Source organism: Vicugna pacos, chromosome 1 (genome assembly GCF_048564905.1).
Source record: "Vicugna pacos chromosome 1, VicPac4, whole genome shotgun sequence".
NCBI lineage: Eukaryota > Metazoa > Chordata > Mammalia > Artiodactyla > Camelidae > Vicugna > Vicugna pacos.
In genome coordinates, this window is record NC_132987.1 from 103,650,360 (window position 1) to 103,665,642 (window position 15,283).

The 15,283-nt window shown below is 33.9% G+C and overlaps 1 long non-coding RNA gene across 2 annotated transcripts in view; it reads right to left on the reverse strand.

Moving 5' to 3' along the window:
* The window catches only part of LOC140698244 (uncharacterized), a 55,874-nt gene extending 54,146 nt beyond the window's left edge, over nt 1–1,728 (reverse strand). For both annotated transcript variants that reach the window (XR_012075885.1, XR_012075884.1), the window contains exon 1: nt 1,550–1,728. This is a non-coding gene — a long non-coding RNA (uncharacterized lncRNA). The remainder of the gene's footprint in view (nt 1–1,549) is intronic.
* Between the last annotated feature and the right edge of the window lie 13,555 nt (nt 1,729–15,283).

Here is a 15,283-nt window from a genome sequence, read left to right on the forward strand (position 1 = left end):
ATTTCCATGGTGCTATCACCACTCCAGGGAAAGGCCTGGAGGACCTTAAAGCAGTACATTAAGGAAGAACAAGCCAGGACTAGTACTCCTAATTCATCTTACACCACCAATACTAATCCAGACACCTGGTCTGCAGCACACCCTACCAATAACACTAGGCATGGGTACTCTTTTTTTTTTTTTTGGTCAATCAAACTACTCAGGCAGCGTGCCAAACAGCTGACCAAAAGGGTCCTAAAACTGCCAGCATCAGAGCCACTTGTGGTTACACTCAGACTGGGGATGGATTCCTCTGACCTACCCCAGGTTACAAACATTTGAGCACTTGTGCACCCTTAAGTTGGGAACAGAAAAATCACTCTAAACAGAACCAACAGAACTGTACCAGGAATATGGGGTGGGTGTCACCAGAACCAGGTGGTCGTTCTGCTATATCGAAGGAAAGCAACTGGCCTGGCACTGACTCATTAAGCAGCCCAGGTACTTACTGGGTAGCACCGAATGGGACACAGTGGTTGTGCAGCACAAATCTTTGGCCATGGCTCCCACCTGGGTGGTTGGGCTGCTGCACCCTAGGTTTTCTCTGGACAGAGGGGAGAATCTGCCCCACGTTAATGAAATTTGCCAACCTCCCCTCTCCTCAAAGCCAGATAGACACTTTCTGTTTTCCACTGGTACAATCATTTGGCCATTGTTTTTGGTCCCTCCACTGGCCTAGAGAATGTTATAGTACATATAGAAGCCCTTACTCACTTACCCAGCAGCAAGCCTAAAACGCTAAAGCTTTTCCTTCAGGAATACTGAAAGACACTAATGAGAAAAGGTACCTGCCAAAATAGGATAGCCTTGGACATTACTCCTGTCTCACCATGAGACACCTGTGCCAATATCCAAACAGAATGTTGTGTGTTCCTACCTGAAGAGTCTGCTAATGCACCCTCTTTATTAAGACGCCTGAGGACACAAGTGAACTCGGTAAATGATCTGCTCCCAACCTAGGAGATTTAAATCAGTGTTTCAGATCATGAGGCTCCAGGTGGAAAAAATGGCTACCTATTTTGGGAATCATTATCTTAATAGTTCTTTCTCTTACATGCGCCTAAATTGTTGCTGTGGCATCTGCCACCAACGCAGCCAGCATCTCTGTGCTAATAAAACGCCTTCCTGACAGCTCAGGGCACACTGCAGAAGAGGGTGGCCTGTAATATTGTAAGAGCCGGTCAGGACAGGTGGAGTGTTGAAGGACGTCATGGAGAGCATTTGAAGGCAAATGAGCTCAATTCAGGCAATTAGAGGCTCCTTACCCCTCCTCTGTCCTTGGAATGCATGCCCTGCCCACTTTTCCTGCACCAGGAGTCCCTTCCAGGACTGAACCATAAGAAAGTAATGTGTTGTCGAGGCCACTTAGACTATGCATGTGGCTTAACTCCGTTAAGGCCTCATAGAAACTCCCTAGATTCTGGCAGGTGGGGAGGGATAACTACTCATTTCGAACCACCCCAGACAAGCCTCGTAAGCAAGGCCTTTACTTATTAAAACGGCCACTTACCAATCTGGACTGGACTGTCTCTTTCTTCAGTCTCTCCTTGCCTTTCGAGCTCGGAGGCCAGGTTCAGACTTCACCCCAGGAAATTGACGATGTTTCAGATCAATATCCAGGGAGAAGACCAGCTGGGCGGCGCCGAGCAACGGCGGCAGCGCAGAGAATCGCTGAATCAGGCCGAGACGCCAGAGAGTCCGCCAACCTCCCAGAAGAAGCGGGATCTCGCGGGATCTCACGGGATCTCCGGGCTCCTACGGTGGCCTGCAGGGCAGAGCGGGGATGGGAAACACCTGTGGTCTGGGCGCCCGAGGCCGCTCACGCCAGATTTGTTAGTAAGGGGTCTAGTTCCTGTCGTCTACCGGGCATACCCCAGTACTTGTAGACACCTCTGAGCCGCCCCCAACGCAGTGGAGCCTGCGTGAGACCTGCCAGGTACTGGGGGGCAGGCGCCGGCACGGGCTGTGTGGGGGTGGGAGTGAAGTGCGCATGGTGGGGCTGCAAACCTGAGAACCTTCCAGGAGCCCACAGGGCCTGAGGCAGCGAAGCAGGTTTCCAGTACAGAAGCCTGGGGCTCTCTCTGGTGTCTGCCAAGGTCCAAGGCCTCATTAACCCAGGCATGAGTTCCGTTGCACATTCTTGGGGCGAGTTGTTTCTCCCGGCGGCTTAGGGGTGTCTAAAATTCACCCCAAGAGACCACTGCTACCCGTTCATGGCGCCTTTTCCGTGGAGAGCAATCTTAGAGCATTATTTTCTTTTTCTGACCTATCGCAGCCATCCGTATTTATATATATCAATAGATCTATCCTTATTTATAGGTAGAGAGACAGGTATATTGATACAGACACAAGAGAAAGGAGAGATTTATTTTAAAGAATTGACTCATTTGATTGAAGAGGTTGGCAAGGCTAAAATCAGCAGGGTCAGCCAGCAGGTTAGAGATTTAAAGAGGTGATGTTGCAGCTAGAATCTGAAGAAAGTATGGTGGTAGAATTCCTGCCCCTCTCGCTCTGAACCTGTCTTTTTCTTTAAGGTCTTCAACTGATTAGGTGGGACCCACCCACTTAATGGAGGATAATCTACTTTATTCTAAGTCTACTGAATTAAATGTTAATCTAATCGCATCTGAAAAATACCTTCATAGACACATTCACACTGGTATTTAATCAAGTATGGGTCCTGTTGCCTAGCTAAGTTAACACATAATATCAACCATCACAGTTACCTACTATCTGACAGAAAATGCATGTCTGTATGTGTGTGTGTTCAGTATTGCTGTCCACATTGCTTCACTTTATTGGTTTCATTTCTCTACCTCCAACTATGTCTGGTCATATTTTCACAAATTGTAAAGTAATTCTCTCTCGTCTAACATAATCTTAGTATATCTCTTCTGTATCTGCCAGTTTTTACTGAAATTAGCTTCCCTTTGTGATACTTCTGTTTGACTTTCAGAACTTTGCCTTTTTTCTTTTCTGCACATTTTCTTACTTGCCTGTGCCTGTGAGAGGTCCTTTATGGTTCAACTGGCTTTTGGATGAAGAAAGCCTGTCAGTGCTACTTGATAAAAATCTCTCTCATTCTACAGATTACAGGGTTTTATTTGGTGAAGTATCAACATTTATATATTCCTCAAATCCAACATCTAATTTTTAATCCTTTTTCTAGGTTTTGTATACTTCAGTATGGCCAGTGCCAATTTTGTATTGATGCCAACAAAATATAAGTTAAAAATCTAAAATAAAGCCAACTTAACATGCATTTTTCATTAAGCACAGAATTTAATAGGCACAGAATTTTTCAAGTACAGGAATATCTCAGAGATATTGCAGATTTAGTTCCAGACCACTGCAAAAAAGTGAGTCATGCTTTTTTTTTTTTTTGGTTTTTCAGTGCACATGAAATTAATGTTTCCACTTGACTGTAGTCTATTAAGTATGCAATAGCATTATGTTTAAAAAACAATGTACGTAACTTAAAAATAATGCTTTTGGAAAAATGGGGCTGATAGACTTGCTAGACACAGGGTTGACACAAACTTTCAATTTATTAAAAAAAACACAGTATTTGTGAAGTGCAATAAAGCAAAGTGTAATAAAATTAGAATCATCTGAATGGTCCCATACATAACCAAATTAAGAAGCTGCTACTTGCTGTTAGGAACCTGAATAGAGCTTCATGAGCCAAATGTATTGAATACTCAATACAGTATCTGGTGCTTAGTAGGTAGGCAATGAATAACGTTAAAATAAATATTATTAAATGAGGTTGCTAGATTGACTTGCCAAAATGCTTTTCATTATGGGAAGTACCATGTGGTTTAAATGAAGTACAAAATATGGCTCATGCCCACAAGCAATTTTTAAATTACACTGATTAACTTCAATCTTTAATACGTAAAACACTAATAAACATCATGAATAGAATAGCTTAAAGACACTGTAAATCCCTATATTATATTATACTATTCAAATTAAGGTGATAGGTAATGGTGTGACTTTGTAAAACAAAAAGGCATCGTTTTCAAAAGGTATGTGGAATAATTGACAAATTTTCTAAGGCTACGTGTAGGGTCCTCTAAGAGATGGAATTTGTGATGCCATGTTGGGCAGACTTCAAAGAATTTGTTGTAGTAATGAACAGTTTGGAATTTGGCAATCTCTATGCAAAATAGAATGATGGGGGATTATGGAAAGGGCAATATGATAGCTTTATAAATATCAAATATTACAGAAAACCTTACAAAACATTTGGCCACAGCAATATATTTACGAGAAATTTCTTTCACCTGTAAAGCAAAACTAAACCAGTGAGCAAGCAAATGAGAGCGAGAGAGCGAGCTTGGAAATGTTTTCCAGGAATGTACAACTTTGTGTCTACTAAAATAAGGAGAAACACCTGACACAAACTCTCTTCTAAGAATAGCACACCCAATAAACCAGCTGTAAAATTAATATTAAAAGCCGATTCTCAGTATTAAAAAAAAAATCACTGTCTGCAGAGTATACGACTTAAGCTAATTTGCTTCTCTGACTAATATCTATAACAGAATCTCACTGGTATAGTCATCAGTGACTTATTGGCAATATAAAATAATTGAAATTATCAACAGATAAAATTAAAGGAGAGGTTTAAATGATAGAATTATAGTACATGCCAGCAATTTCTCAAAGTGAATTACTCAAATATAATTGCAGATCTCTGCTGTGTTTTAAAGTTCAACAGCCTGAAATGTTATTGAATTATGCATGCATTAATAAGACACTGCATACCAAAAGGGGGAAAATAACAGAAATGGTTTAAAATCTATATGAGCTCGAAATCGATTAATGGTGTCTACGAATTATGTGCTCCATTTTCTGTTACATTCACTTCAGATGCAGCAACCAAAAAGTATGAGACTAATAGAAATGATCCATTTATGTATTATCGTATTAATCTTGTCACTACAATCTTAAGACCTAGAACTCATGCTTTTTATATTATTTTGCTTCAAAAAGTAGACTTTTTATGTATCTGCCTTCATAGAGGTTTTGTGTTTTAACATAAATTTCAACTTCTTAACATGGTCTTTCATATAGACACTCAGATGATATGGTTTATTAACCTATTCCCTTTTTGAAGGGTTAAGTTCCTATAAAGAAGATAGAACATAGACGGTATAAAATGATGTTTATGGTCCCTCTTTTTGCATTTCTAATGAAACCAGTATTACTTAATTGAGGGTCATTTCCATTGGCAAACTTACAAATATTATGTTTACTGATTAGAAACATATAGTGATGTCTTACATAATACTGATTAAGGCATTTAATAGTGGGAGTTTAAGTCTAGCATAATTTAAAGGAGAACATTTTATCTACAATGTAGTCATAGGATTTGGGCATAATTGAAGAGATACTCTAAAATGCTAAGAAACATGAAGGAAGAATAACAACTGAAATTGAAAAACAGTCCAATTCTAAGCGATTAGAGATACAGTTTTCTGATGGGTATAGGTTTTTCTCTCAAATTCTTAGACATGAGAGATTCATTCCAAACTACTTGAGAATACACATATACACTTAGAACTGTCTGCAAACTGAATAGCTAAGACATGCATTCTTACAGACATGCTTATCTTTAAACATTCTCAAATCTTTATGAAATAAAATGTACATCTGACCAATATTATGTTGGATTTATGATGCTTTTATCTCAATTGATATATACAGAGAATGTAGCTGCTAGTTAAGGAAAGATGTGAAAAATAGAAGAGTATTTTGAAAGAGGAGAGTTGGACAAATCTTTTGTATGTGATTTGTAGGGAGGGGGATACACATTATAGAATGTAACTCTTGATTTATAAAGTAAAGTTCATATTTGAAAATAGAGCTGCTTGCTTAAGACATATATTTTAATGAATCAGAAAAATATATTACACAATAGAAAATTTTAAACTTAAAAATTTTTTTCATTAGTGCAGTATATCCTCATTGTTTTAAAATATGCCTATGAATCTTACAATGAAAACCTTTACTCACTTTCTCTATTTCTTTTCTATGTTCATACTCTTTCAAAGCAGCCATTCTTAATTCATGCACTACCTTTTCACAGAACTTATCTCTCTTTCTAGATTCCCCGATTGAAAGGCTGTTTCATGATTTATGTATTTTATGCATAATCTCATGAGTGCTACAAGGAAGATGAAATATTCCCACCAATATTTTCATTATCATCATCCCTCATAGTTAAACCAAAGTATTTGATTAAATAATCTTTACAGTCTGTCTATGTAAACACTAATCAATACTGAGTCTAAGTAATATAATACAATATTTTTTCTTTTACATCTCTTTATTTTCCTTTGTTTAACTATTGTCTCATTATTTTCCCTCATGTGATTTTCTACTTAGTTATTTTTAATTGTACATGGTAAACAATTCTGCCACTTACTTTTCAACAATGTAATTAAATGTTCAAACACCAGTTCTGTTTGCTTTTCTTCTAAAGACCTCTACTTGGAATCCACAGCCCTCTGACTGCTATTTGGGATGTGTGTTTTTTTGGTCTGCAATGTGCAAATCCAACTGTAGGATTTTTATATAATCATTTTAGGACTTCCAATCACATATCTCCTGCATAGATCCACTGTCACAAGAATTCCTTTTTTTTTTATATTTGATTCATATTCTACTTTTCTGGAGCACATCTTTCCTTCGTTTCATTAGCTTCTTAATATACACAGTAAGTTAATCACTACATATTGTTAAATTTAGCAAAAATGCTTCTCACATAGTTTTTGAAGTTTTGGAGGAAATACATTTAATATCTATAGACATTATGCATTTAATATTATCTAGAAATAATACATGGTTGCCACTTTAAAGATAACTTGAAATATCTTACTAACAAAACCTAAACATTTTATTAGGTTTTCTGTCATCACATTTTATACATTATCTATTATATATTATTAGTTCTATCCTAGTTCATATCTTTATTATTCAATTCAATAAAATATTTGCTAACTCTTTGCTAAAGAAGTGATAAGTGACTTACGAAGGACACTGTGAGGCTTGTTTCCCTCATCTGTAATATAATGAAAGGAATGCATATTTTCGAGGATTGTATGTATTTTGAAAAAGTACACATGCAAATACAAACAGAGTTTACTGAGTGTTTACTCAGTGGCAGACACCATTCGATGTAGTTAATCTCAGTTAAATAATCTAACCTTGCAATAACCCTGATACATTGATACTAAAAGAATACAAATTGTAGACGAGGAACGAGCTTAGGCACAGAGAAATTTAGTGGTTTGATCAGGGTCACAAATTCACAACTATGCCCATATAGTTAAATAGTTATTAGATAAATGATCATTTGTTAATGTGGTACCAAAACAACTACTTAGCTTTAACATACATATAAATTTGGTGTATGTGCCATAATTTCTCACCACGGTCATATTTATTAAAATATGCATTGCTTTCAAAAAGTAAAATCTACATTATTCTTACCTACAGATTGTGTTTTTTTCTAGAGTGATGCAGACAATAATATGTTTTATTTAAATTTGTATTACCTTAGTGTGAATATAAATTTTGTTAAGAGAATCATTCTGTCATTCTTTGGATCAGACATTCTGACCAATGGAACAATTATTTGGTAATATAAACTAGAGTTTAGTCTTGATTAGAATATGCTATTAAATTAATACCAAATTTGATCTAACTTGTAAGGTAACTGTATCTTGTGTTTTCTTAAAAGCTGGCATAATTTCTCATAGTTACTTTCAGTCTCTTATAAGGGGAAAGAAATTAGAAATTGTATTTGATAATATAGAGAACTTTTAAGGAAATAAGAAAAAAATATTTATATCATATTTGTATAAAGATATGGTATGTGTAATAATTAAATTACTGAAAATACGTGTGTATTTGTGGAAATGAACATTATTCAGATAAACGAGATGGCAGTCTGTTCTTTGGCTTGCAACACTATGTTGTGAAACCAAGCTTATATTAAGAGAGGGATTAAAACATTTTCATAAAGGGATAACTGGATTTTTGCCAGAGATTTGCAGTTTGCTCGCTCTACCCATTTATTCACCTTCCTGGATGTATACTTAGGCCACACTTAGCAGATTTCCTTGTATTTAGTGTAGCCATGTGATTGAGTTCTGGTTAACTGGATGAATAAGCTAATGACATTTCCAGACTAGTCACAAAAAAAATTTCCCCATATATAATTCTATTTTTTGTTTCTTCTTTATTCACTTCAGTGGTTAAGACCTCAAGATCATAAGGAAGGATAGAACCAAACATGGATGGAATCTTGGTCTCTAAATGGATTAAATATGAATAAAAATGACAAATACTCATGATATTAAGCCAATGAGATTTTTTTGTTGTTGATTGTAACCACATATATTTTACTCTGACTAAAGAAGTTCAAAGAAATCAAGCCTTCCTCACTAAAATACTCTCATGAATTCTTAAAACATCAATTAAGTCTATGCTTAAACTTTTCAGTATGTCCACTAGACATTGACTATTCTAATTTAACAAAGAGAATTTTGAAGTGTTAAGTTTTATTGAAATTTTCCAATTCTAGGTATTTATTTCATTAAATAAATAATATGTTGAAGTGTTTTACATTAAGTTGAAATTGATGAAATTAAATCAGATCAATCTTCAATACAAAATACATCACCTATTTTTAAACTATGAAATATAGTTTATCAGAAAGGGATTTTTTTTGTTTTTGAAAAAAATGAAGCCTGCATATGAGATATGTATTGACTATATCAAATAGATACTCTCAAGAAAGTTATAATTTCTATATTTCTCCTGTTTGATTTACTTATCTCCAAATAAACTTGTTTTTTTTTTTAATGGGAAGTAGTGTTCTGATAATCACAAAACTCCAGATAGAAAATAAGTATCTCTTATATTGTCTATCATTCTAGTGGGGAGAACAAGATAATGTGTTTTAGTAGAATTCCATTCTGTGTTCACTTGTTCCTTCCATTTACTTCCCTTTATATCTAAAGTTTAAATGATGCAAAATTGTTGATATTTGAAGATGTTGTCTTGTTTTTCCTCCTCAATTTGCATTATATAATAGCTTTGTTTCAGCAGAAAAAAAATAATAGATTTATCTATCACTACTACTTATCTGGCTTGATAATTTTCAATTATGTTTATCTAGGTGAATCAAGTGCACTTTTTAATAACAGAGCAAAATTTGTTTAAAAACATAATTCATTGTAAATACATCATGAATGTGAAAGGACAGGTTTGTGTGCATCCTTGTCTTTATGGTCAGAAAATCCTGACTCATCTTGATTTTTGTGTAACAATCTTGAATTGTATATGCTTTCTGTGTAGTTACTATTCACCTGGCTGCTCTTAATGGTTAGTTGTAGAAACAATAACAAACCTTGCAAGAAAAACAGTTTAAAAGCCTCAGGGTACTTCCTTGGCTGGACTGGAAATAAGCTTCAAAAGGAATTTGCTACTGAATCATAGTATTTAAGCAGGTTAAAATAAATTAGCAAATGACATTAAATTCTGGTGGCTTTTACTGAGAGACAAGAAATATATTTTAAAGTTATAGTAACAATTTAAACAATATGCTATTTAGTTTTTTAAACTATGCATACTAATAGGAGCCCAATGATCATACTTCAGTTCAACGGATAGGTAGTAAAAGAAGTGTGTGTGTGTGTGTGTGTGTGCGCGTGTCTGTTATGTATATATGAAAATCGAAAATTGGAAGGTTAGTTTTTGACATCAAATAATACATCAGGACCATGTGTATAGCGTCATGGGCATATAGTATTGAACAAAATAGAGCCCCTTTCAGATAAGACAGAGTTGAAATGAATATTATTTAAATTCATTTAAGTAGCATAAATATATAAAAATGCTTAGAAATGAAAATCAAGGCTCTTATAACAAGAAGGCCCAAACTAATCATGTGGACTATTTAAGGGATATAAAACATAATTAAGGTTTAAAGGTACAAAATGTTAAAGGATTTAAAGCAATTAAAGAATCAAGGAGCTAAGAAAAGTTCATGGATCAGCAGAATTATAAACACAATATGCTGAGAGTCAGGAGATGTGACTAGAGAGAAATATAGGGGCCAGATTATACTAACCTTGGTGTCTATTTGAAGAATGACAGAATTTTTTCCAAGAGCAATAGATTACATTTATTTAATGAGTGGAGAAAAATATATTTGTTAGATGTACGTTGTCAAGTCTATTCTATCATATTTCTGTCTTGTTTCACTAATATTTTTGACTGATACTTTGTCATCTTTGTTGATGGTGCATTATTTCCTGATCCCAATGAAGTGTTTTGTATGTTTTATTTAACATTGAAATTGTATTAGTTGGCTGCCAGAATGAGAATACAGAACCAGAAAATTTCTCAGTCCATTCATACTACTACAGCCATATATTTACTGAAATATGGATTCAGCTGAAAATGAGAGTAAAATACAACAGAAGTAAATTTATAAACCTCTTAAAATAATTAGTCCCAACTGCCACAAATTTTGGAATTCTAAAGTAAAATTACTTTTGATTAAGTGTTTTATACCTGACAACATTAGTCAATCATTATGGTAAATAAAGGCATTTTTATATATTCAAGGGCACAGCAACTTTAGCTTTCAAGAACTATTTTTGAGAAAGCTGTAAGAAAATAATCTTCACCAGAAAGGTGGGAAAACAAAGAGAAAGAAATTTGTAGGATCTGTTGGCAAATAATGACACCAATTTAAAATAAAGAGATACAAGAGAGTTGTCATTAAGGAAAAAACATAGAACTAGTAAATTCTTTAGTGTGTTTTTTCTTGAAGGAGGAAAGTGTTTAAATTTTATAATTTTCAAATTAATGTTTATATGCAAGGAAAACAATCTAATAGAACATATAAATTATTAATTCTGAGTAAAAGAGAATACAAGTTACAAAATATAAATAACGTCATTATTATTATTTGCCTAATAAAAATAAAAACACTGAACATTGTTTCAAATAGAATGTTTAGGTTAAGGATATTGAAAGGATAGAAAAAGACAGTATCTATCACAGGAGGTGATATTATAAGACACCTAAGTCTCCTTCTTTTATAAGATTTAGGCAGTAGATAGCATTAAAAAGTTAAGAATTAAGAGATAACATGATAGTTACATTAAATAACAAAAGCAAGTAAGTAGCACAAGAGAAACTTGAATTAAAATTTGTTAGAGCTATGATTCATGTACCTGCAGAAGAAACTCTCTGAATAAACCTTATAGTATCTTTTGGCTAAACAGTGTACACTTAACCATTTGATTTTCATATTTAAATTAAAAAAATATTTTATGAATTCTTCGTTTGTTCAAGAAGTGAAGTAAACTACTACCTCTACCTATGCACAAAATAGGAAATAGAGACAATTTGCATGACTGTTTTACAGGTTAAATTAACCTTTGTTGATAGAAAAATAAAATGAAAACAAAGAAAAAGAAAATTCCCAGGCTTGAGTGTCTCATTTCATTTATTTCCTGATTTTTTAGACGTATTAATTGTTAAAACTGGATTAAAATGAAGGTTGCTGGATTTTTTTCCCCTTAAGATAGCATAGAATTATGGATTGTTAATGTAGTACATTTAGGCACATACATGCATATGCATACTCATACACATATATGTGTATCTTCTATTCCTATTGACTTTGAATTGTACACTTTTTTTTTTGAGGCAGGAGGTAATTAGGCTTTTATCTATTTATTTATTTATTTATTTATTTATTTATTTAATGGCGGTACTGAGGATTGAACCCAGGACCTCGTGCATGCTAAGCATTCACTCTACTCCTGAGCTATATACCCTTCTCCCGTTCTGTTGATTTTGAGTACATCGTAATAGAAAATAGCTGCTAAAGTGCTTATTGAAAATTTGTTTTTCTATTGCTTTGCACCAATTACCTTCATAACATTATGTGGGAATTAGTTTCATTAGTTTGATGAAATGTTCTGATTGAGACACCTCAGGTATAAATCAAAATTGACTTTATTTAATTTCCATTTGTGATTTGATTAGAATCATATTGCAGCTAAACATATGCAGATGGCCTAGAATTGACAATTTTTTTTTTGCTACTTGAATTTCATTTTTGGAAAACCTAATCACTGAAAAGTATTAAGTGACATTTAAAGAGCATCATATTCATAAACCTACTGATTTAACTCCTTGATTTATTTGGAGAATATTTTCTAGTGCTCTTATTTTTTAAATTTAGTTTTTAGTGTTATAGGTGTACCTCCAATATTGTAAGAATTTGCAATTTTTTTGTTTCATAATTTTCTAAGTCTTTGGCTTCCAATGTAGAATATTAAAATATTTAACTCCAAGAACGTTAAATGGAGGTGTGAGCACTAAAATAAATTACTCATATAAGTATTGGGTTCTTGAGGAAACTTTCCCTAAACTATGAGGGTAATATGTAATTAGATGTTTCTGACAAATCCTCCTATATTAGTTTTCCGTGTTGCTATAACTAATAACCATAAGCCTGGTGGCTTAAAACAGTACAACTTTTTCTCACAGGTCTGGAGGACACAGTCTGAAATCAGTATCCCCAGGATTATATCAGTATGTCAGTAAGGTCTTGCTCTCTTTGGAGCCTTTATGGGAGACTCCTTCTTTGTGTCTTCCTGTTCCTGGTGTCTCTTGGAATTCCTTGGCTTGCTACTGTATCACTCTATAACCATCAAGGTCAATATCTTTATACCTCTTCCTGCTCCATATTTACATAGAATTCTCCTATGTGTATGTAAAGTCTCCCTCAGCCTTTCTCTTATGAAGATACATATGATTTAGGTCTGATCAGGATAATCCAGGACAACCTTTCCATCTCAAAATCCTTAACTTAATCATATCTCCAAAGACTCCCTTTATGATATATAAAGTAACAGTTATAGTTTGCAGGGTTTATATGTGAAGTCTTTTGGGGGGCATTTTTCAGCCTCTTCTACCCACTTGGCTCCTCAGGATTATGGTGTCTAAATTCTCTAGAACAAGTAGAGTCACGCAGAGTTACAAATGATTTGAAGTTGGATGTTCCCTCTTTCTGACCAAAAGCTCTTCTGCCCTGATAACATCTTGAATCTTGCTGTTCAACATGTTATCTCTAGATTAGACTAGTAACATCAACATCATGGGAGACAAGGTTGGAAATCCAGGAATGAGTGGCCCCACCACAGACCTGCTATATCAGAGTCTGCCTGTGAACAGGGTGGTTCATATGTACAGAATATTCACATGCACTTTGGAGTTTGAGAAACACTGTATGTGTATGAAATTGTGTGTCTATCTAGACATGATCTAAGAAAAAAAATCACAGACTTCTCAAAAAGTTAGAAGTGATATGACTTACGGAAAGACAGACAGGAATGACTCAAGGTTATATTTCCTGTCTCAACAATTTTTAGAAAAAATGGAGTCATAGATCATAATACAAATAACTGGTAAAGTTATTTTAAATAAAAATAGTTTTAACTGCCATTTCAGAATAAGTAATTTTCTAAAACATAAGTGTAAAATGGATTTTATTTGTATTTCAGATAATCTGTTGTCCTTCATATTATTTCTATTGTGAAATTTTTACCATAATTAGTTTTTGTTCAGAATATGATGTGTTAGTTTCTATCAGAGTATCAAAAACTAAGGTCACTATTTATTGAAAGCATTGAGCAAAAAGCCTGGCACACAATGGGTACCAAGTAAGAGTATGTTGATTTGAACTATGTGAGTAATCTCTATTGTGTCCATATGTTTGCCTTTACAATTAAGTAGAAGGGCATATATTCTAAATTAAGATATACATTTCAAATTGCATTTATTCATTACTGTTTAGCATATGCAGTTGTTCAAAAGCATAAAGCAGTTTAATTGTTCATCATATTTATTCTAGTGTTCTGAAACAAGATTTAATAGAATTTTATCATGCAGTATCTTATATTATGATTAGGATGTGGATAGAGCATGTGGTGTGAAAAAAAATTCTGAGTATCTTTTGTGTTCCTTATAAGATACAATTATTGTCTCTTTGGGATTATAGGAAAGGAAGTATTATGTCATTCTTCTTACTTGGGTTTTTGTTTTCCTCAGAACTTCATAAGAGTTAACAGATTGTTAGGCCACGGGAAATAAACACAAGTAATTTGTGTTTAGACGTGTTTTCTGTTTTTCTGCCTCCACTGCAGAGCATTTCACAGTCTTAAAACAAACAGTTGCTTGCCTGTGTTTGCACTTGTAATAGGTCTCTCCACTAAGCACATTTCTACATGTCATATGTCTTACCCTGCCCAGGTCGACAGATAACAGAACCACCAAAAATTAGTTATTTGTTGTATTTCAAATGAGAATTTCTGAAACCCAGATATTTACTGAGGTGGTTTCAGCTTTTTTATTTTATTTGAAATTTCAGTATTTTTGTCTTTAACACTTTGAATATTCATTTGCACACTTTTCCTTGCTGTTTTCTTATTTTTTGATAAATCTGACATACTAGAATGTATGTGACCAAGATTTTTCAGATCAAGGTATGTGCAAACTGCATCAGGATGTGAATGTGTTTTGAATTGATTTTTGAAACAATTTTGAGATGTTGAACAACTGTTCTTTACAACATTATGGAACTTATTCTGAACTTTTCATTTGATATCATAGATGGATCCCATATTTTATCCATTTATATTTTCCTTAAAGTGTGTATGGATTATAGAAGGATATTCTCTAGTATATAATCAGTTTTCTTGGCATTAACTTCTTGATTTTCCCATGAAATAAAGACTTCTGCTTTATCAAGAACATCAGTAAAGTAATAGAATAAAATAATTACCTTGTGTTTATTCCAAACAGAAAATAATAAATTGGCCCTTTGAGAATTTCATGCTCATTAAAACCTGTCTCCATATAAATCCAGAATGCTCTCAGTAGCATACCGTAGTCATCAGCAAAACTCTATCCATTCTTTGCATGGCTCTTTCAACGCTTTCATAAATACCGTATTAACTTTCTACATGTTTTCACAGCTAACATAAATGTTCTTGTTTTGATTCAATTTTATATAAACAATTCAATTTGTTTAATTTATAATTATATTTGTAACTTTTATCTCTTTATTAAAGTAATTTTGTGCTTAAAAAATATCCTTGTAACAGATTTCTTCACACATGATATCATGTATAACACTATT